This window comes from Nelumbo lutea, chromosome 4 (assembly GCF_056320005.1).
Source record: "Nelumbo lutea isolate HS-2025 chromosome 4, American lotus-T2T, whole genome shotgun sequence".
Lineage (NCBI taxonomy): Eukaryota > Viridiplantae > Streptophyta > Magnoliopsida > Proteales > Nelumbonaceae > Nelumbo > Nelumbo lutea.
This window is the reverse complement of record NC_142687.1, coordinates 94,763,065-94,786,722: the sequence shown is the minus strand read 5'-3', so window position 1 is coordinate 94,786,722 and position 23,658 is coordinate 94,763,065. Positions and strand designations below refer to the sequence as shown.

At 35.1% G+C, this 23,658-nt stretch overlaps 2 long non-coding RNA genes across 3 annotated transcripts; one reads left to right on the top strand and one right to left on the bottom strand.

The window, feature by feature from the left end:
• Positions 1–10,791: 10,791 nt before the first annotated feature.
• Positions 10,792–13,828, bottom strand: LOC148861945 (uncharacterized). Its single transcript, XR_016112515.1, has 2 exons — positions 11,170–13,828; positions 10,792–11,077 (listed from the first exon to the last, which is right to left on the bottom strand). It is a non-coding gene; the product is annotated as an uncharacterized LOC148861945 (long non-coding RNA).
• A 2,842-nt stretch (positions 13,829–16,670) lies between these two features.
• LOC148861944 (uncharacterized) lies at positions 16,671–18,633 on the top strand. 2 transcript variants are annotated; one of them, XR_016094903.1, is made up of 3 exons: positions 16,671–17,286; positions 18,032–18,178; positions 18,589–18,633. It is a non-coding gene; the product is annotated as an uncharacterized LOC148861944 (long non-coding RNA). The 2 variants fall into 2 exon arrangements; XR_016094902.1 differs by lacking the exon at positions 18,589–18,633 and having other exon boundaries at positions 18,032–18,279.
• Positions 18,634–23,658: the final 5,025 nt, after the last annotated feature.

Sequence of the window (23,658 nt, the reverse complement as noted above, 5' to 3'; positions counted from 1 at the left end):
CTTATAGTCTTACGAAATTTTTTAGCTAAATAGTTCAGTAGTTGCCTTGTAAATCTTGTTTCTCTTCTTTCTAAAATTTCCACATTTGTAAGAAAACATGTTCTTGAATATATGTTTTCTCAAAACAAATGGAACAAGCTTTGTGTTTTTACTTTGAAAAAAAGAAAAAAATAGGTTCTTAAGCATTTCTTTTTGGGCCTTGTTTTCTTGAAAATTCAACAATTATTTGTGAATAAAATAGATCATAGATGGGAAACAAGCCATTGCTAAGGAAAAATAAGAAAGAAACAATTTCTGAATCATTGCCATAATGAATGTGCTTTTTACGTTTAAAATTCGAGAGCTCATAGTCATGGATGTAGATTGATAGCTATAAATATATAACCCTAGCAAGTGCACTAGTTATCAAGTAGTATAATAATATCGTTCCAACGGGGATTTAACAAAATAAGTATTAGAATCACAGTTTTTCCTAATTATTTGGACAATAAAAAATCAGGATTGAGCAAGAACTACTGAAAATAAAATTGGAACAAAGAAAATAAAAACAAGGGTGCTCACTAATTGAATATGCAAATGGTGAAATCGTTAGGACTTGTGGTCCACCTAACCAATGTAATGAATATTGATGGGTCTGATTATCCAAGATTAATTATCATTCCCATAAGCTAAGATTTTCACAAATTTATTTAATATTCTCTCTCAAGGTATACTAAACCTACACCCATCAGGTAATCCTTCGATCTCTTGATTAGAGCTCTCAAGATGGAAGTGCATTAAGTCCAAGAAAACCATTAAATTCAGATGAATCATGTATGTATATCTCTATATACCATTCAATTCACACTATGAATTATTCTATCAATTATGTGAATTCCTCTCTCAATTCATTCACATAACCCAAATCAATTAAGAGGTGGCCAAGCTCTTAATTGCATTAAGCACAATAATTCATAAACTATATGGAAATCACAATCTTGGATAAATCAAGAAGATAAAAATATATTCATTAACATGGTTAGGCTTTCCATAGCCCTAGCAAGAAACAAATCAGTTCATGATGAAATAATTAAAGCAAACAAAGGGGAAGAAAGAACTCTTGAATTTACCCATGGTGTTGAGATCTTTTCTTCTTGTTGCCACCTTCTTCTTGAAGTTTCTTGAATTCTTGAACCTTTCTTGAACCCTTCTTGACTGGTTGCTCCTTACTTCTTGATTCAAATTAGAAGTTGAATGATTGAGTGATTCAGTGATCAAGTCCTCCCTCAAGCTGGTCCGCCCCCTCCTTATAGATTAAAGGGGAGAGGGTGGTTTCCTACTTTCTCTTGAAGTTGATCTTTACGAGAAATAGAAAGTCCTATCCTAATTCTAATCCTATCTCTTTATCTCTTAAACTCAATCCCTTTTTCACTCTAATATTACATCAAGAATTTAGATCTAAAAGGATTCTTCTTAGTTTCTTGTTCTTGGATTTGTAATAGACCTCCTCTGCGAATTGGGCTTCAGCCTGGCTTTTTTGCGAGTTGGGCTTCAGTTGCGGATTGGGCCTTCCTACGAAATTGCCCTGACTTCGGGCCCGGATTTGACTGTGATGCAGGCCGAATCTTCAAAATATCAAAATATGAAAGTTGTGGCTTTTTCTCTTATCTTTCCATTGGATCTTCAATCAGCCCATTCAAAGTTCGGAGACGCGAGTTAGGCCCAGATCACTGAACGATGTTGAAACTGTGAAAAATCATCCGATTTGTCTTTCTTTTCTCTTGATGCTTTCTTTCATACCCTGGACCAAAATACAAGAGATATGAGTCCAATTAGATGCTAATTTAGTATAAAAGATAGAATAACTAGGGATAAAAAATATGATAAATTCTACTCTCATCATAGATCGTCAGAACTGGTTTTATTTATTTATTTATTTTTTATGATGTGATTAAAAAATGTATAAAACCATGCACTTTTTGGTTTGCTTGGCTGGGGGATTTCAGATTTGTTCATTTTGCTTTTAAAGCTGGAAATTTAGATTATTTGATGTTTTAGGGAATGTAAAGTGTTAAGTATTTTTTATAGAAGAGAGGTTGAATGTTTTAGGGAATTATAGACTTCATGAAAATAAAATAAAATAAAACTCATTATGAGAATATGAGGAATGTTAATGGAGATTAGTTTCTTGTATTAAAGGTTCTTTAATTTGAAAGTATAAGATAAAACGAGAACTAGAACAATTCTTTGAGACCTTTACATGCCTTCTTTATCACACGATGATGTTATCTCTAATTTAATCCATCTCTAAATTTCAGTTTTTTTTCTTATTCAATCCTTTTCAATTCTTTGGGGGAATGGAAGAGAACTTTAAGCTATAATTTAATACTTATTCATTCATGCTTATTCATTCTTAATAATTCTTTTTCTTATTAATCATTTTTCTTTATTAGTGCGGGTGATAATAACACAAGCATAAATCCCCCTCCTAAACCTCAAAGTAATGATGACAATGCATCAAATCCACTTATTGTGGAGGTTGATTCAAATGTAAGTTTTTCTTCTACTTCTTGAAAAAAAAATCTTGGGTGTGGAATCACTTCACTAAGATAGATTGTCAAGTTAAAAGTGATCAAAGAGCATCATATATCTATTGTGGTAAGGGCTTAGTTTGTCCTAGTGCAAGTGGTACATGTTGCTTGATTAATCACTTGACTAGATGTAAGAAGTATCCTTTGAATGTAGAGAAGAAACAAAAAAGTTTGGAGTCTTTATATCAAAATGCAAAAAAGGGGGGATACGGGCACCACACCAATACTTATAGCATACAAGTTTGACCAAGAAGATTGTAGAAGGGAACTTGCTAGAATGATTATTGGAGATGAATTGCCCTTTAAGCATGTGGAACAAGAGGGGTTCCGTGACTCCTACGGTACCATGCAATCACGATTTATAGTCCTTTCATGTCAAACAATAACCAGAGATTGTTATGATCTCTTTTTGGAGGAGAAGAGAAAGTTGAAGAATTATTTTAAGAAATTCCCATCGAGGATCTACCTTACTTCAAAATCTTAGATATATGTGTCCCACTACTCACTTCATAGATGATGACTAGAGATTGTATAAATTTTGGTCCAATTTCCAATTCAAAATCTTATTTAAATTTTGGTCCAATTTCTAGTCACTCGGGAGAAATGATTGACAAGGTAATTGAGAGACGTTTGCTTGATTGGGGCATTGAGAAAGTTTTCACTGTAACAGTAGACAATGCAAGATCAAATGCTGTGGAAATTCAATACTTGAAAAAGAGACTCAACTGTTGGAAGGGAAGTGCTTTAATGAGTGAGTTCTTACACATGAGATGTGGTGCACATATTTTGAGTTTAATTGTCAAAAATGGATTTTCAGAGTTGATGAATCTATTTTTAGGATCCGTTCTGTAGTGAAGTATGCAAGGCCTTCTCTAGCACGATTGTAAATGTTTAAGAATTGTGTAGAGAAAGAAAAGATAGAGAGTAAGAGTCTTATTTGCCTAAATGTTGATACTAGGTGGAACTCTACTTACTTGATATTGGAATCTGCTTTAAATTTTAAGAATGCATTTGATTTGTTGGAGACTGTTGATGGTAAGTATGTAGAGGAGCTTACTAGTTCAAAAAATAAGGGTTTGCCTAATGATGATGATTGAGAATATGCTCGGTGTTTGCTTCTTTTCTTAAAATTTTTTATGAAACTACAATGAAATTGCTTGGGTCATTTTATGTAACTAGAAATGAATACATGAAAGAAATTTATAGTATTAGGTTTGTTATTTCTAGGAGGTGTACCGGTGATGATTTTAGTGTTAGTTTGATTTTTCCAAAATATAAAAGAAGTTTGAAAAGTATTGGGAAAATGAAAGGAATATCAACATCATGTCGTTCACTGCAGTGGTTCTTGACCCTCGATGTAAATTGTAGTATGTGGTTTGGGTTATTAATTAATCCTATGATGTTGATAATGCTTAAGTGTTGAGAGAGAGGGTGAAGCAAGTTTTGGTCTTCATGTTTGAGTTTTATAGTTCAGTTAAGTCATTTCATAATGTTCAATCAAGTAATCAAATTTAAAACATAAATGAGATGGAAGTTGATAGTGTGGAAGATGTTGCTGGTTTTATGATTGCATTGTATTAAAAGCAAAAAGCAAGCCAAGGTGGTGTAAATACCAAAACAGAATTGGATAGATATTTAAGGGAGTTATGTGAAGATCCGAAAAATAAATCACTTGACATATTGGATTGGTGGAAAATTAATTCATCTAAATATCAAGTGCTTTCTATGATAGTTTGAGATGTGTTAGTTATGCCTATATCTATAATTGCATCTGAGTTGGCTTTTAGCATTGGAGGTCGTGTGCGTGATTGATTCCGTAGTTCTCTAACTCCAAGAATGGTGGAAGCTATCATTTGTGGACGAGATTAACTACAAAGATCGCATGGCTACATTCATTTAGAGGAGAGATTAAAAGAACTTAAGAGTATGGAATCAGGTAACGCTTTTCTTTTCTATTTTATTTTTCCTATTCATTTTTATTTTGTTATATTAATTCTAATTTGTGCTTGTCTTAATCTTTTTTGTAGAGATATTATGTATCAGTGAGGAACATCCTCTTATTGCTATTGATGATTGAATATTTATGGTTGTAGACTTCATTGAATTTAAACTGTCATGGTTGTGGACCTTGTTTAATGTTTATGGTTGTGAACTTGTGATTTATGAACCTTGTTGAATGGCCAAGTGTTGAAAGAAATATCTTATTGAATGTTTTTGCAGAGATATCTTATTGAATGTTTTATGTTGATTGGTTAATAGTTTAATACTTTTATGATATACAGATAATAAGCAAGAGGCTTTGACCTATGCAAAATTCAATTAGGTTAAGGCTTATTTGTTTTGTAACAGGTGAAACAATCACTTTTCTTGATTGATGGAGGCTGGATCTAAGCAAGGTTTAATCCCCCTTGCTATTCCCTTGTCAAAAAAGCAATCAAGTATTAGTTAGTCTTACGGATTTAAAGTTGAATACTTGAATTATTCTTATTTTTTGATTTTTCCATTTCTCTATAGGTTTTATGACTATAATTGCCTTGCTACAAATCTGTAATGGCCAACACCCAACAATTCCATAGGTGCTAATCTTGGATCTAGGGGTGGATTCGAGCCGAGCCGAGCCGAGTCGAATACTACCAGGCTCGAGTAAAAAATTCATAAGCTCGAGTGAAAAAATATTTTATAAAAATAATAAATTATATATAAAAACATTTTGTATTTGATATTTAAAAAATTAAGAATTATAGTAATTAATAATTATAATATTTTTATTGTATATATTATTTTCTATAATTTTATTATTATATATATATATATATATAATATAAAGCCGGCTTGCGAGCCTCACGAGTTGAGCTCTAGTAGGCTTGAGCTCAACTTTTTTAATAATTGAGCCAATGAATTGGGCTCGAGCTCGGTTGAAACTGAGCCGAGCCGAACTCAAGCAGCTCGTGAAAAACTCAGCTCGTTGCCACCCCTACTTGGAACAGGTATTTTTGACAAATTGGCTTGAATTAGGAATGAAATTAAGAAGCATGATTTTTTTTTATAGATAAAGAAGCATGAAACTTAACAAGCATTTTTTTTGGATATCATGTTGTGTAGGTTTTTCACATTGAACTCAAGAAGCATGAAAATTGCAAATTGAGATTGTTGATGCTTTTCATTTCCTGATTTAGTTCAGCTATTTTAAGTTGTAAGTGATGAAATCAACTATGCTCCAAATATGAAGTATGCTTGTTTCTCTTTTTAGGTTTTTTCCTTTGCTATTTTTGTCATTTTAGATAAGAAACATTTTTTAATAAAAATAAAAAAAATAAAAAAAAACAAAAATCGAAGACCGAAGACCGGTTAACTACTTGTTTCAGTTCAATTTTGGTTTAGACTAATACAAAAACCAGTGGTACCGGTTTGGTTTTTAAAATATGCCCATGGTTCGGTTAACCGAACTGTGGTCACCCCTACCATTACCTAGGTGGGAAGATTACTAACATCCTGATCCAAAATTACGAGCACGAGAACAAGCCCATAAGGCCAAAGATATAAAGATTCGAAGGGTAAAATGATGATTACAACAAGCTTTACAGGCGGCTTGTGTCCAGAGGCCCTTGGGACAAGCTCTTCCTCCCAACTTGTGTATGAAAAGGTTACAAGAGGAAGTATCACTAGGGCACTTTACTAAGATCATGTGCCTCACATGACAGGTAGTATATTGTATTTAATGATGTGAGGGTCTCCTCACCCCCTTTTGGAGGGGACCCCGAGTAAAGGTGTCAATGGGTCGATTTTGGATTGGACCCGTCCAGTACAAAATCGATTTGGATTGATTGGATTGATGAATAATACATATTGGATTGGACCTAGTCCATCCGTAACAAATTTATATTGGATTGGGTTGGATTGAGCCAATATATAGTCCGTTAGTGTAAGATAAGAATATGTGTCAATGGGCTGGGTTTGAGTTAAAACCAATTTAAATTCTAAATCAAAATGAATTTGAATAGATCGGACAATCCAGACATTAAATTGGACTGGTTCAAATTGATTTAAAACATTCATTGGATTGGATTGGACCTGATCCATTTATAATGGACTCATATTGGACTAGATCGGATTGAACCAAATCCAGTCCAATTGAGACCCTGACACCGAGTACATGGAGAATGGAACCAAGAGGAATCATTTCCATGGAAATCAAATCAATTTTGATGATAGATACCTCCCCACAGATGTAGTAAGATATAAGTCAAACTTGCCAAAGAGGTCCTCGCAATAATTAACCTTTCGAGAGGAGACGGCCCTCCTAAACCTGTTAACATTAACACTAAGCTCCCTAAATATAATGACCTTGTTAAAAGAGGTATGGAGATGCCCTTGCTTGAACCTATGATGAAATGTTGGGCCTTAATCCCCACTTCTTTGTACACAAAGTCAAAGTGAACCTGGATTACTCGCCTGTAAATAGGGGTGCAAATGGATCGGATGATCGGATCCTATTTGGTCAAATTCGGATCACCCCTGGTCAGATTTTTGGATCGGATCGGATCTTATGATTCAATAAGAAATTTGATTGGATTCAGATCCCCCTATCCGATCCGATCCTTTGGTCGAATTTGTTATATTATTAATTTTTTTATAAAAATGTATGTATATGATGAAAATAATTAAAAAATACTTGTATTTTTTGTTTTTTCTTTATTTAAAATTTATATATTTTATTTTTTCTTTTAATAACTTTTAATTTTTAAAGAAAATAAGTTGGATCAAATCACATTTGAAGATCAGATAGGATTAAAATTCAGATCGAGTCCCATCAGATCCGATTAGATCTTCGGATCAGATTTGAATATACCGTGAGAAGTTTCCTATAGAATTAGAAGTTTTCTATAGCAACACCCCAAGAAGTTTTCCAATTTTCTTAGCCAACATTGTACTAGTACGAAAGAAGGACAAAATACGATGTTGCATGGATTTTTGGGATCTGAACAAGGTCTACACCTAGGATGAATTTCTCTTACCGAACATCAATGTAGAGATGTAAATCGGGCCATGCCGCCTGTGGCCCGATACGAACTTGGACCGGCTTGGCACGATGATTTGTGGGCCATGCCAGGCCTGGAACGATCATGCGGGCCGTGTTGGGCCTAGGGTTTTAGGTCTACGGACAGACACGATTGAAACACAAATGGACAAAAAGAATGTCTTCAATTGTGAACGGCTCTTTGGATGTAGCAGATTGTGGAAGGTCTTCTTGGCTTCAAGGGTTCAACGAAAACCCTCTTTGATTGTAGTAATTTGAAAGAAAAATCTTCAATACAAAAATTCTTCAATCGATGTAGCATAGAGTTGCAGCAATTTCGAAGCTTCTAATCATTATAGAACCAGAATGCTTGCTATTTCTTCCAGTAATAAGAAAAGCCAAATGGGAGCAGGAGCCCCAAAAAGAGGGAAGAAAAAAATATTTCTGAATTTTAGTTGCAGCAGTTTTGAGGCCAGTAACCTTGGTTTTGGTGCAGCATTTCCCTCCTTTTCTTTTTTTTTTTTTTTGGTCAAAAGAAAGGGAGTCAAGCGAAAAGGTTTGAGGAGCCGAAGGGGGAGAGCTGCCGGAGGGCGAGAGTAAACCACCCACCATCTCCTTTTATATTGAATTGACTTTGTTTCAAGAGTCTGCCCATATCTTCATTAAAAACCAGACATTTAATTTGGTGGTCCCACAACCATTAGTAGATTCCTCCACCGATTTTGGGTTTAATGCAATTAAGATTGATTGTTGAGAGAATCGGCTAGTTGGCAAAGGTTTGACTCCAAGATTTCAAGGATCTTGTATATTCGACTAAATTAACCAACTTTATTTCCCTTTTTAGGGATCTTAATCTAAGATTGGTATTCAATTTGACCCCACTAGGCTGACTGATTTGTTAAATCTTTTGAAATGTGCCGATTTAAATGAAGCTCAACATGGCGGGGATTCTATTTGTTGATGGGCTGGTGGGGTAATTCACCCTTGGGCTGAAGGATTAGTGGGCCCCTATGATGGGCTGAACATTACAGAAAATAACTCAGACAAGCTTGACGTATTAACCTTCCGGTATAGCAGTAACTCTATAATGCCATGACTAGTGTCTGCCAAATTCTAGGCTGTCTTTTGCGAAAAGAAGATTCCCCTCATTGCATTTAGGTAAATCCGAAGCCACTTTTCAGCACCATTTTCTACAACCGAGTTCATCCTTTTTTATTTTTATTTTATTTTAATGATTTTTCTTTTTGTTTTCTTAAATCTTCCTAATGATGTTGGTGTTTTTCTTTTCTTTTCTTTTTTTTTCATTTCAGCCGTGATTATTTTGTTGATTGGATGGTGTTTGGCATTCTTGTTGGTTAATTTCCTAGTTATTAGGTGTAAAAATCATTAGAATAGTTTGTTGGTTGATTTGGATAGCATTCTATGTCTGTTTAGTAGTTACTTAACTTAATTAGAATCAATATCATTGCTGAAATTTCTTCTCATATTATTCAAATTCGGATGTCTACTTAAGTGAATATACATTTTGGATCTTTTGCTTGAATGTTAGAATATGTGTTTAATGGTGCTTTATCTTTGTGTCAAATTAAAATTTAAATTAGTTTGTTGTCTTATTTATTTGATTATTTTGCTTTATGATTTTTTTATCTTAAATGTAGATTGTATTTAGTAAGCCCTATTTGAAGTGGCTCATAGGGGATTGATTCCCTTGTGTTTTGATTTTCTCATTAGCCTAATAGGAACGAGGGGAACCTTGGATAAAGAAGGATTAAGGGTTTTCTTCATCCAAAAAAGAGAATGAGAGGGTGGAATCACTTGGGAAACAAGCCATCATGACTATCTTCTTTGATGGATAAGGTTGTTAGAAATCTAGTAGGTTTTGTTTCTTATTCTTTCTTTACTAAATTAGGGGAATGGTACTATATGTTAAGTATGGGAGATGGGTGTTTAACACCATCCCTCTCTCCCCTAAAAAGTACCTAGAATAACTTTATCTTGGGTATGTATGAATCATATATTGTTCATTGAACATGGGGAGCCCATCACTCCCATGTTTCTATTCTAGATGGGTGGCGGCTCCATACCATTTCAGCCATGGAGTGAATCCCAATTTCAATGGGATGTTCATAGTATACAATGGCGTTTTATTGTTATTGTGTTTTGAGTTAATCAATTCAAATTCGTTAGAAATATGTTTTTGTCACAGTGTCACATCATGTATGGGCATAGTTTCAAGTAGAAAATTGCATGTGGAAAACATCAAATTTAAAGTTTTAAGAAGAAATAACAATTTGTATGTTCAATTCAAATCTGTCTCACAATTGTGAGACAAATGCTATGCAAAATCACTATACCAAACATTCCCTAGGTTTTGGCCTAACTAAGATGTTAGGTCTTCGGACTTCAATATATGACAAAGAGTTATGGTCAAGGTTCAAAATATCGATACGTCTGATACGCCGGTAGGGGTGTATCGGGTGAATCAATATTGTTTTTTGATGCTTTTTTGTTTTTTTTCTGCAACTGGTTCAGGTGGGCCGATTTAGGGCTCCTCCACCCCCTGAACTGTCAGACCCTCCGATACACCACTGTAAGGGCATATCAGAGGGGTCCCAGAACGATGTGTATCGGCTAATACAGGCTGATACATGTTGATACTTTGAACCTTATGATAAGCTTGGAATGAAGGAGCCGTTTGATAACACCTGAACTAGTTAAAAAGGCTTTTATTGCTTTGTCTTTTAATGAATATAAATTGTTGTAGGCAATTTGATTGATGAAGCTGAAAGTGGGTTATACCTTTAAATATTTTATTATTATTATTATTATTATTATTATTATTATTTTTGTACATCTGGGAAACTATTTGTATATACCATATAACTTTCAAAAACAACTCGTACATTCCTTATTTATCTTTTAAACCTTTACTCCAACTGATAAAACTTAAATGACTGAATTGTTCTTAACTGTTGATTAAATTTTCAAAACATGTCATTCTCTCCTCTCCTTTTCTTCTTTCCAAAACATGTTGCCGATACGAACTTCATGTATTGAATTATTACAAAAGTATGGAAACAAATTATAAAAATAAATTTGTAATATGAAAAAATACAAGGGATTTGAAGTCTTTGAATCTACTCAATAACGTAAGCAACCTCTGATTAATGGTCAAATTAATTCAGTGAAAATGAGAATCGGTGTGTTTCTTTTGTTTCTCAAAGTATTGATGTATATACTCAATAAGAACATACAAGTCCACATTTAGCATACAACTCAATAAGAGCACTCCCAGTGCCAAAATTAGAGTCGGAATCAACAAGTGTTTTAACAATATGAGAATGGAGAGCTCAGACTTCTTCCAACTTATGCAGATTAGCACAGGCTCTGAGAACAAAACTTATTGTGGAATGACCTGGCATCAGTCCTAGCTCCTTCGTCTTACAGAACAGTTCTAGAGCTTTTCCATCTTCTGAATCAAAGGTTAGACCTGCAATCATGGCATTGAAGCATATCTCATTCTTATGCCTGACCTCAAGAAAACATTTGTAAGCATGACAAACCATCCCTGTACCAACATACATATTGATGAGGGCATTCCAGATAAAAGAATCCAATCCAAAGCCAGACTTGATAAAACTGCAATGCACTTGCGAACCAACTGCCGTAACCTCTATATTTGAACACAGACTAAATGCATTAGCAAAGATAAAAGGGTCAAATTTATGACCTTCCGAGACAAATTGGCGAAACAAATGCAGGCCTTGTTCAGCAACCCCACTCTGATTGAAACCGGCCAGCAAAGAACTCCAGACCACATTGTCCTTCTCTTCTAGTTCCTGGAACACTTTATAGGCATCCTCTAGGAATCCCAACTTGGAATAGGTGTCGACAAGGGCTCCACCAACAAAATTATACTTATCCAAGCCAACCTTTAGGCCTTTAAACGGTATTCGAAAATCCGAATTCGAATTCGAGATTCGGCATAATCGAATTGAATTCGGATAGTTCGAATCGGATATTTGGTCGAATTCGAATACCATTTTTTTACTGATTAAATTATCGGATCGAATTTAGATATGCATTGATGTGATCCAATAAATATCTAAACCGATTATATATATAATATAAGGATTATATATATATATATTAATATATTATATAATATATATTATATTATTATATAATATAAAGTTTTAAAAAAGAAAATAAAAAATAACGAATAATGATTAATGAGTTCGAAAATCTCATCGAACTCTTTCATTTCATACGAACCTGAACCTCCTTACCCCCTCTCTCTCATCTTCTCAAAACCCTAAAAGTGTAAAACCCTAACCCTCTGACCTCCGTCACTCCCTTCATCGTCACCGAACGCCGCCTGAGCAACCACCGTCGGTCCGTCACTGGTCATCTCCCTTCATCGCCATCATCGCTCATCTCGTCACCTCGACCTCTCTCTCTTTTCTCAGTCTCTGTCTCAATGACAATGAGACGTTGAATCGCCGCTGGGAAGTCGGGAACCCATCACTATTCACCTTCTTTTCTCAGTCTCAGTGACAATGAGACTGAGAATCATCATCTTCTTTTCTCAGTCATCGCCCTGCAACCCGCGATTGATGCCGGGACCAATCATCTTCTTTTCCCAGTCTTAGTGTGAATTGCCAGCATCACCTTCTTGTGCTGCAATCCACGACTGCCACTGGAAACCCATGCCTACTGTCGTCCCTTGCCTCTTTTCCCAAGGTAATTTGATTATAATAATACTGAATGGTTGCTATGCTAAAAATTTCAGATTTTTCAGTCGAATTAGATTCGAATCGAATATTCGATTTGATAATGAAAATCGAATTCAAACTCAAAGATTTGATATCCGTCGAATATCGAATCGAATTCGAATATTAATATTCATAATCGGTTTCGAATTCGAATCTAACCTCATTCCATTCGAATTCAATCCGTTTACAGGCCTACCTACCTTAATAGTATGGCCATGAAAAAACTTAACCAGGTGGAAATTCCACAAGTCTGTGCATGATTTAATAAGAACAGCATATGTAAAACATGTCGGTGATACATTAGAATGCATCATCTGATGAAAAGTTAATGGTTTCCTTAGCCTCTGATACCTGAACGCAACTATCCAGCAGTGTATTCCACAAGGCCTCGGATCTTTCATTCAGCGGGATTCCATTGAAGAGCTTACGGGCATCATCCATTTCCCAAGATTTTACATACATATTGAAAATAGAGCTATTGCAAAAGAAGCACAGTTCAAAGCCAGATTTCAGTGTTTGACCATGAAGAGCTTTTCCCATCAGCAAATTGCCTGCAACTCCACATGCTTTGAGTGCCACTGAGAACCCAAACTCGTTGGGCCACAACCCTAAACGACACATAAGAGAAAACAACTGCAGACCAAGGTCGTTGTAACCGTATTGTACATAGGCTGAGATCATGCTTGTCCACGAAATCAAATTTGGTTCTGGCATCTCGTCAAACAGAGAATATTGTTCTGTACAAAGATATCTCGATGTAGCCCGCTTTTGATGAGAATTAAATGAAGTGACTTTCCATTGTTAACATCTCTCAGATCACTGAAACGCTGCAAAAGTGAAGCACACTCTTGTAAGGAAAACTGAGGTCTATGGTTCTCAATGTCGGAGAAGCTGTTGATGGCGCGAACTGTTCTCTGAATCCCAGAAATGAAATTGTTAAAATGAATGAAAAGATTTGTACAATTCAGTTTTGCAGAGAGGATTTCTCTCTGAAATGGGAAGGAAAGCCAGAAACGATTCCCAAAGATCATGTTCGAAAAGATTCATCTGTAGGTTCCTGAGTAACACGTCCTGGTCCAGTTTCTAGTATTCGATAAAAAACTGGTATTTGAATTTTCAGGGAAATAAACGAAGTAGGGGTGCAACTTCTGAGAAATCGTCCATGCCGTAGATGGTTCAAACAGTGCACGATCAATTGTGAGAAGGTTTCCAATCCCCTACTGAAACCGCATTTGTCCAGTTCAGCAGAGAATCGCTTCTACCGGAGAAGACGACCTGAGAACGTGTTAATATGCCCTAGATGGACTCACCCGCGTCGCAAATGTTTGGTTGATACGAATCACTCCCATTTTTCCTCCTCAGCAAATGGTTCAAGCCTGTGAAGAAGAAGAAGAACAGATTCGCGAAGCTTTAAAGTCGCCCTTTTAGAGTCGCTCGCCTCTCCTCTCTTGTTATTTTTTTCAAGGGTTTTGGAGAAATTCAAAACCTATGTATTTCGACCGATCATAGGAGCAAATTTTTCTTTCCTTTTTTTTTAAAAGTAATATTTTCTCCTCTTCTCGCTACAAATCTAAAAAGTATACAAATTTCCATCGATGCATTTTTGAAACCTAACTAAACGAATATAAATCTGAACCGGAGTGCTAATTTGCAACGGTTCAGATTTGCACTCCAACCAAACGCAGCCCTAAGTACTATGGGCTGGTTCGCATCAACCTACAAGATTATTCCATGCATCTTATTGCACATCAGAAGGCAGTAGGTGATGAGGAGGATACCCTGAATCAGATAGCATCCAATGTTTAAGTAGGGGTGTTCAAATTCGGTTGATAAATCGAAAATCAAATCAAACCGAATAAACTAATTCGTTTCGATTAATTCATTTATCGGTTTGGTTCGATTTTTATTATTTTAAAAAATTGATTTTCGATTTCGGTTTGGTTTGATTGAGAATTTCACCTAAACCAAACCGAAAATCGAACTAGTGTTGTTATTTAGTCAATAATGTTTTATTTAATACTCTATGTTAATTAATTATTATATTTTTCAATAAACAATTAATAATAGTTAATTAAAACCTATACTCATTATTAATTATTTATTAGTCATTAATTGTTCATTAATCATTAACTAATTTTGAAAATGACCAATTGACCAATTCCACGTTGGCATAGGGCTTTGGGACCATTTTAACTTATAATTAATAATTACTAATTAATTAAAATCATTGGACTTTGGGTTTTAGGGCCATTTTAACTTTTCATTAATAACACTTGTTAAATGCTTGTCATTTATGTGAAATCATGGTCCAGCCGAACTGAAAACCAAACCAAATGGAACCAAATTCAATTAGGGTTGGTTTAGTTCTAAAATATAATTCGGTTCAATTGGTTAGAGGAAATGATAAAACCAAATAATTGGTTAAGTCCTCAATTTGTACTGAACCGACCAATTGCACACCACCATGTTTAACCTTAACAACAATGAACTCACTTACCAATCTTAGTGGTAGTAAGGGACAAATCCCTGTTTCCCGATGCCATGCCATTTCTAGTTGTCTAGCATCAGGTCACTACTCTAGCACAATTCTTTATCAATCGACCCTTCAAAGTTCCCTTGGACCCTAGGGCAAAACTGCAACAGGGGCGTAGATGAAAGGGTCAATTGGCTCCTATATCATGGCTAAGAGCCCCATCGTAGAGTGAAGGTGACCCATTGAGGGAATGGATCAATGTAGGGATCCTACCTTAACAACGCATGCTAACAACACCGAAAAGCAATTCATGGCTATGGAGGAGATGTAGACAATGATTGGACAACTAAAGAACACAAGGATGTCGATTTTGATGGTCCGGTTATTAGGTCAAACGATTGGCTCGTTTTGACAAAAAAATAAAAAATAAAAAATGGTTAAAATTGTTCGAACGATTAACCACCTGGCTCAGCGGTTTATTGATCAAAATTAATGTTTTTTTGAGAAAATCCAGTTTTGGGGGGAAAAGGAACCGGCCACCTTCCTGATTTTTCAGGTCCTACCATCCAGTCCGGTCCAATTTTGAAAACCAAGCGTGCAAGGATATCGGACACTTTATGAATTTGAGGACCTACCTACATGCAAGCAAGTCCTTCGATGCTCATACATACACTTGGTTTTGCAACCTCAAGCTTGGGTCTATTAAGACGTGGAATGAAATGGTGGCTCTTTTCTTTGGCAAATTCTATGAGTTAAAAGAAGAACTCACTATCACTGATCTAGGATGAATGGAATAGGGTAAAGATGAAGAGGTCGATGACCTCATATGGCATTTCCACACCAAAAGTTTGGATTTGAAGCATGTGTTGGGCGAAGATGAACATGTCTTGGTACAACTGTGCCTAAATGATATCATTACTAATTTTGGATACATTTGGAAAACTTATAATCAACTTCACTGATTTGCATTCCTTCGCCTAATGAACAATCTTGCTAATCGCCAAGTTAAAAGAAAAGGGCAAGTAAGCATAGGATCAACAAGTTGCTATTGCAGAACAATCTCTCCTATCTACGAGAATTCTATCCATGTTTATCATAGTCACACATGGAGAACATCTCATCTTCTGACTGGTATTATGTAGGGGGAGATGTTCTCAATTCACAGGGGCTAATGTATTGTGGGTAGGCGTGAGCAGAGTTCTTGTGGGTAGGAGATCCATAGTCTTAAGCAAAAGGAGTGGCCTTACATAGGAGATGCTAGTAAATCCCATTATCCCAAAAGACCTTGATCCCCTTAAGGGGCGTTCTTTTTGTGGATTTTGATAGGGGGAAATTTGGTCAATGGGATTTTGGTTCTTATTGACCAAGAACCCCATATTTATTTTTTTCATATTTATGTGGGGACCAGGGAAAGTTTATTTTCTTGGGTATCACTTACTTAGATAAGTGATATCCATCTCTTGGGTGGATAAATAACTTTCATACCTAGGGGGGAAAATTGCCAACACTAGTGAATAAGACAGAAATGCCCCTTTTAATAATAGATTTTTATGGCTAAAATGATCATTACATTATTTATTTAGGAAATAAAAGAATATGGATAAAATGCATTTACCCGGATAAGTGTTTCCTAGAAAAATTTACCCATATAATTGCATTTACTCGGATAAATAACTTACCGAAAAATGAACGAGGCCTTAGTGGAGGATTGGATAGCAGAATGACTTCTTAGAGACCCAAAGTTTATGAAGATCTCAAACCTAAAATAAAGGCTTACCCAACATTTTGTGTATATCATGGCCATATGAAACACCCTACTCCAAAGTGCTATCTATTAAGGAGGTTTAATGCCAGTAAATCCCATAAAAGGGAGATCGAGGTCCGAGAAAAGATCAAGCCGTAAGTGCATGAAGAGCCATTGGCCTAGAATGATGCACCCCAATAGATCAAGAAATTCATTCACCTCCCGACCTAGGGGGAGGAATTGAAAGGATGAGAACCAAGGGACATCAACATGGAGATGGAAGAATCAATCAACATTGTGGCAGGTGAAAGTGAATCATAGTCGGAAAAGGGCGAAGACATTCAATGCCATTCGAAGTTTAAAGAGTTTTGTGATAGCATGTTGCAACAAATCCAATAAATGATAGCTAAAGAAAATGAAAAAATATTGATTGAATGATCAAACATTCGAACCCAGGCCAGATGCCAAAACCCTCTTCTTGTTTCTGAAAGAAAATAAGAACAGATAGAAACCCTAGCTCCTATCGACTGGCCGTCGATCATTTTCTCCTCTCCCATCGCCATTGTCGTTGCCCGTCGGCCGGTTCTCTTTCTCCCCCTTTGCCATCGCCGTCGTCCAGTTCTCTTTCTCCCCCATTCTTCTCCTTCTCTAAAATCCGAATCTGGATCTCTGGTTTTCTTCTCCCTTCTACAGTTTAACAATTTTAGGTAAATAATTTTTTGAGTTAAATTAGTTGATATGAAATTTGTTTAAAATACGAATGATACCTCTTAATCTCTTATAGTCTTACGAAATTTTTTAGCTAAATAGTTCAATAGTTGCTTTGTAAATCTTGTTTCTCTTCTTTCTAAAATTTCCACATTAGTAAGAAAACATGTTCTTGAACATATGTTTTCTCAAAACAAATGGAACAAGCTTTGTGTCTTTACTTTGAAAAAAAGAACAAATAGGTTCTTAAACATTTCTTTTTGGGCCTTGTTTTCTTGAAAATTCAACAATTATTTGTGAATAAAATAGATCATAGATGGGAAACAAGCCATTGCTAAGGAAAAATAAGAAAGAAACAATTTCTGAATCGTTGCCATAATGAATGTGCTTTTTACGTTTAAAATTCGAGAGCTCATGGTCATGAATGTAGATCGTCAGAACTGGTTTTATTTATTTATTTATTTTTTATGATGTGATTAAAAAATGTATAAAACCATGCACTTTTTGGTTTGCTTGGCCGGGGGATTTCAGATTTGTTCATTTTGCTTTTAAAGCTGGAAAGTTAGATTATTTGATGTTTTAGGGAATGTAAAGTGTTGGATGTTGGGAAGCCCCACTGGTGTTAACGAACGTATAGAAAGATGATAGATATGTTTTCTTATCTTATATGAAGAGATCGATATGGCTTACGGGCAGGGTGGATAGCTGACGAGTGTGCTTTCTTTCTTTTGTTTGCCCGACCAGAGAGAGGGGATCCTGCTCCTGATCCAGTGGTGGTTCCTGGTCGATAAAGATTCCCTTCCCTAAGACGAGACGAGCTCACTGGGGAAAGGCTGAACATCTGCTTGTCCTCCAGTTTCAGGTCTTCCTTATGCAGGTTATGAATTCAAGGTAGAGGGGTTGCCCTAGTATTTTTTATAGAAGAGAGGTTGAATGTTTTAGGGTATTATAGACTTCATGAAAATAAAATAAAATAAAACTCATTATGAGAATATGAGGAATGTTAATGGATATTAGTTTCTTGTATTAAAGGTTCTTTAATTTGAAAGTATAAGATAAAATGAGAACTAGAACAATTCTTCGAGACCTTTACATGCCTTCTTTATCACACGATGATGTTATCTCTAATTTAATCCATCTCTAAATTTCAGTTTTTTTCTTCTTCAATCCTTTTCAATTCTTTGGGGGAATGGAAGAGAACTTTAAGATATGATTTAATACTTATTCATTCTTTTTCTTATTTATTCATGCTTATTCATTCTTATTAATTCTTTTTCTTATTCATCCTTTTTCTTTATTAGATGTCAAGTGGGGTGATAATAACACAAGCATAAATCCCCCTCCTAAACCTCAAAGTAATGATGACAATGCATCAAATCCACTTATTATGGAGGTTGATTCAAATGTAAGTTTTTCTTCTACTTCTTGAAAAAAAAAATCTTGGGTGTGGGATCACTTCACTAAGATAGATTGTCAAGTTAAAAGTGATCCAAGAGCATTATGTAACTATCGTGGTAAGGGCTTAGCTTGTCCTCGTGCAAATGGTACAAGTTGCTTGATTAATCATTTGACTAGATGTAAGAAGTATCCTTTGAATGCAGACAAGAAACAAAAAACTTTGGAGCCTTTATATCAAAATGCAAAAGAGGGGGGACACGGGCACCACACCAATACTTATAACTTACAAGTTTGACCAAGAAGATTGTAGAAGGGAACTTGCTAGAATGATTATTGTAGATGAATTGCCCTTTAAGCATGTGGAACAAGAGGGGTTCCGTGACTCTTATGGTACCATGCAATCACGATTTATAGTCCCTTCATATCAAACAATAACCAAATATTGTTATGATCTCTTTTTGGAGGAGAAGAGAAAGTTGAAGAATTATTTTAAGAAATTGCCATTGAGGATCTGCCTTATTTCAAAATCTTAGATATATGTGACCCACTGCTCACTTCATAGATGATGACTAGAGATTGTATAAATTTTGGTCCAATTTCCAGTCCAAAATCTTATTTAAAATTTGGTCCAATTTCTAGTCACTCGGGAGAGATGATTGATAAGGTAATTGAGAGACGTTTGCTTGATTGGGGCATTGAGAAAGTTTTCACTGTAACAGTAAACAATGCAAGAGCAAATGCTGTGGGAATTCAATACTTGAAAAAGAGACTCAACTGTTGGAAGGGAAGTGCTTTAATGAGTGAGTTCTTACACATGAGATGTGGTGCACATATTTTGAGTTTAATTGTCAAAAATGGATTTTCAGAGTTGATGAATCTATTTTTAGGATCCGTTCTGTAGTGAAGTATGCAAGGCCTTCTTTAGCACGATTGTAAATGTTTAAGAATTGTGTAGAGAAAGAAAAGATAGAGAGTAAGAGTCTTATTTGCCTAAATGCTGATACTAGGTGGAACTCTACTTACTTGATATTGGAATCTGCTTTAAATTTTAAGAATGCATTTGATTTGTTGGAGACTGTTGATGGTAAGTATGTAGAGGAGCTTACTAGTTCAAAAAATAAGGGTTTGCCTAATGATGATGATTGAGAATATGCTCGGTGTTTGCTTCTGTTCTTCAAATTTTTTATGAAACTACAATGAAATTGCTTGGGTCATTTTATGTAACTAGAAATGAATACATGAAAGAAATTTATAGTGTTAGGTTTGTTATTTCTAGGAGGTGTACCAGTGATGATTTTAGTGTTAGTTTGATTACTTCCTAGATATAAAAGAAGTTTGAAAAGTATTGGGCAAATGAAAGGAATATCAACATCATGTTGTTCACTGCAGTGGTTCTTGACCCTCGATATAAATTGTAGTATGTGGATTGGGTTATTAATTAATTCTATGATCTTGATAATGCTTAAGTGTTGAGAGAGAGGGTGAAGCAAGTTTTGGTCTTCATGTTTGAGTTTTATAGTTCAGTTAAGTCATCTCATAATGTTCAATCAAGCAATCAAATTCAAGACACAAATGAGATGGAAGTTGATAGTGTGGAAGATGTTGCTGGTTTTATGAATGCACTATATTAAAAGCAAAAAGCAAACCAATGAGGTGTAAATACCAAAACAGAATTGGATAGATATTTAAGGGAGTTATGTGAAGATCCGAAAAATAAATCAATTGACATATTGGATTGGTGGAAAATTAATTCATCTAAATATCAAGTGTTTTGTATAATGGTTTGAGATGTGTTAGTTATGCCTATATCTGTAGTTGCATCTGAGTCGGCTTTTAGCATTGGAGGTCGTGTGCTTGATTCATTCCGTAGTTCTCTAACTCCAAGAATGGTGGAAGCTATCATTTGTGGACAAGATTAACTACAAAGATCACATGGCTACATTCATTTAGAGGAGAGTTTAGAAGAACTTAAGAGTATGGAATCAACTAACGCTTTTCTTTTCTATTTTATTTTTCCTATTCATTTTTATTTTGTTATATTAATTCTAATTTATGTTTGTCTTAATCTTTTTTGTAGAGATATCATGTATCAGTGAGGAACATCCTCTTATTGCTATTGATGATTGAATATTTATGGTTGTAGACTTCATTGAATTTAAACTTTCATGGTTGTGGACCTTGTTTAATGCTTATGGTTGTGAATTTGTGATTTATGAACCTTGTTGAATGACCAAGTTTTGAAAGAAATATCTTATTGAATGTTTTTGGAGAGCTATCTTATTGAATGTTTTATGTTGATTGGTTAATAGTTTAATACTTTTATGATATACAGATAATAAGCAAGAGGCTTTGACCTATGCAAAATTCAATCAGGTTAAGGCTTATTTGCTTTGTAACAGGTGAAACAATCACTTTTCTTGACTGATGGAGGCTAGACCTAAGTAAGGTTTAATCCCCCTTGTTATTCCCTTGTCAAAAAAGCAATCAGGTATTAGTTAGTCTTACGGATTTGAAGTTGAATACTTGAATTATTCTTATTCTTTGCTTTTTTACATTTCTCTCTAGGTTTTATGACTATAATTGCCTTGCTACAAATCTGTAATGGCCAACACCCAACAATTCCATAGGTGCTAATCTTGGAACTAGGGGTCGATTCGAGCAGAGTCGAGTGAAAAAAAAAATTTATAAAAATAATAAATTATATATAAAAATATATTGTATTTGATATTTAAAAAATTAAGAATTATAATAATTAATAATTTTAATATTTTTATTGTATATATTATTTTCTATAATTTTATTATATATATATATAAGCCGGCTCGCGAGCCTCACGAGTTGAGCTCTAGTAGGCTCGAGCTCAACTTGTTTAATAATTGAGCCAATGAATTGAGCTCGAGCTCGATTGAAACCGAGGCGAGCCGAACTCAAGCAGCTTGTGAAAAACTCGGCTCGTTATCACCCCTACTTGGAACAGGTATTTTTGACAAACTGGCTTGAATTTGGAATGAAATTAAGAAGCATGATTTTTTTTTGATAGATAAAGAAGCATGAAACTTAAGAAGCATTTTTTTTGGATATCATGTTGTGTAGGTTTTTCACATTGAACTCAAGAAGCATGAAAATTGCAAATTGAGATTGTTGATGCTTTTCATTTCCTGATTTAGTTCAACTATTTTTAGTTGTAAGTGATGAAATCAACTATGCTCTAAATATGAAATATGCTTGTTTCTCTTTTTAGGTTTTTTCCTTTGCTATTTTTGTCATTTTAGATAAGAAACATTTTTTAATAAAAATAAAAAAATAAGAAAACAAAAAACCGAAGACCGAAGACCAGTTAACTGCTTGTTTCAGTTCAGTTTTGGTTCAGACTAATACAAAAACCAGTGGTACCGGTTTGGTTTTTAAAATATGCCCATGGTTCGGTTAACCAAACCGTGGACACCCCTACCACTACCTAGGTGGGAAGATTACTAACATCCTGATCCAAAATTACGAGCACGAGAACAGGCCCACAAGGCCAAAGATATAAAGATTTGAAGGGTAAAATGATGATTACAACAAGCTTTACAAGCGGCTTGTGTCCAGAGGCCCTTGGGACAAGCTCTTCCTCCCAACTTGTGTATGAAAAGGTTACAAGAGGAAGTATCACTAGGGCACTTTACTAAGATTACGTGCCTCACAAGACAGGTAGTATATTGTATTTAATGATGTGAGGGTCTCCTCACCCCCTTTTGGAGGGGACCCCGAGTAAAGGTGTCAATGGGTTGATTTTAGATTGGATTCATCCAGTACAAAATCAATTTGGATGGATTGGACGGATGAATAAGACATATTGGATTGGACCTAGTCCATCCATAACAAATTTATATTGGATTGGGTTGGATTGAGCCAATATCTAGTCAATTAATGTAAGACAAGAATATATGTGTCAATGGGCTGGGTTTGAGTTAAAACCAATTTAAATTCTAAATCAAAATGAATTTGAATAGATCGGACAATCCAGACATTAAATTGGACCGGTTCAAATTGATTTAAAACATTCATTGGATTGGATTGGACCTGATCCATTTATAATGGACTCACATTGGATTAGATCGGATTGAACCAAATCCAGTCCAATTGAGACCCCTGACACCGAGTACATGGAGAATGGAACCAAGAGGAATCATTTCCATGGAAATCAAATCAATTTTGATGATAGATACCTCCCCACAGATGTAGTAAGATCTAAGTCAAACTTGCCAAAGAGGTCCTCGCAATAATTAACCTTTCGAGAGGAGACGGCCCTCCTAAACCTGTTAACATTAACGCTAAGCTCCCTAAATACAATGACCTTGTTAAAAGAGGTATGGAGATGCCCTTGCTTGAACCTATGATGAAATGTTGGGCCTTAACCCCCACTTCTTTGTACACAAAGTCAAAGTGAACCTGGATTACTCGCCTGTAAATAGGGGTGCAAATGGATCGGATTATGATCCGATCTGATCCTATTTGGTCAAATTCTGATCACCCCTGGTCAGATTTTTGGATCGGATCGGATCTTATGATTCGATAAGAAATTTGATTGGATTCAGATCCCCCTATCCAATCCGATCCTTTGGTCGATGAAAATAATTAAAAATGTATATATGATGAAAATAATTAAAAATGTATATATATGATGAAAATAATTAAAATATACTTGTATTTTTTGTTTTTTCTTTATTTAAATTGTGTATATTTTATTTTTTCTTTTAATAATTTATTAATTTTTAAAGAAAATAAGTTGGATCAAATCACATTTGAAGATCAGATAGGATTAAAATTCAGATCGAGTCCTATCAGATCCGATTAGATCTTCGGATCAGATTCGAATATACCCTGAGAAGTTTTCTGTCGGAATAGAAGTTTTCTATAGCAACACCCCAAGAAGTTCTCCAATTTTCTTAGCCAACATTGTACTAGTACGAAAGAAGGACAAAATACGATGT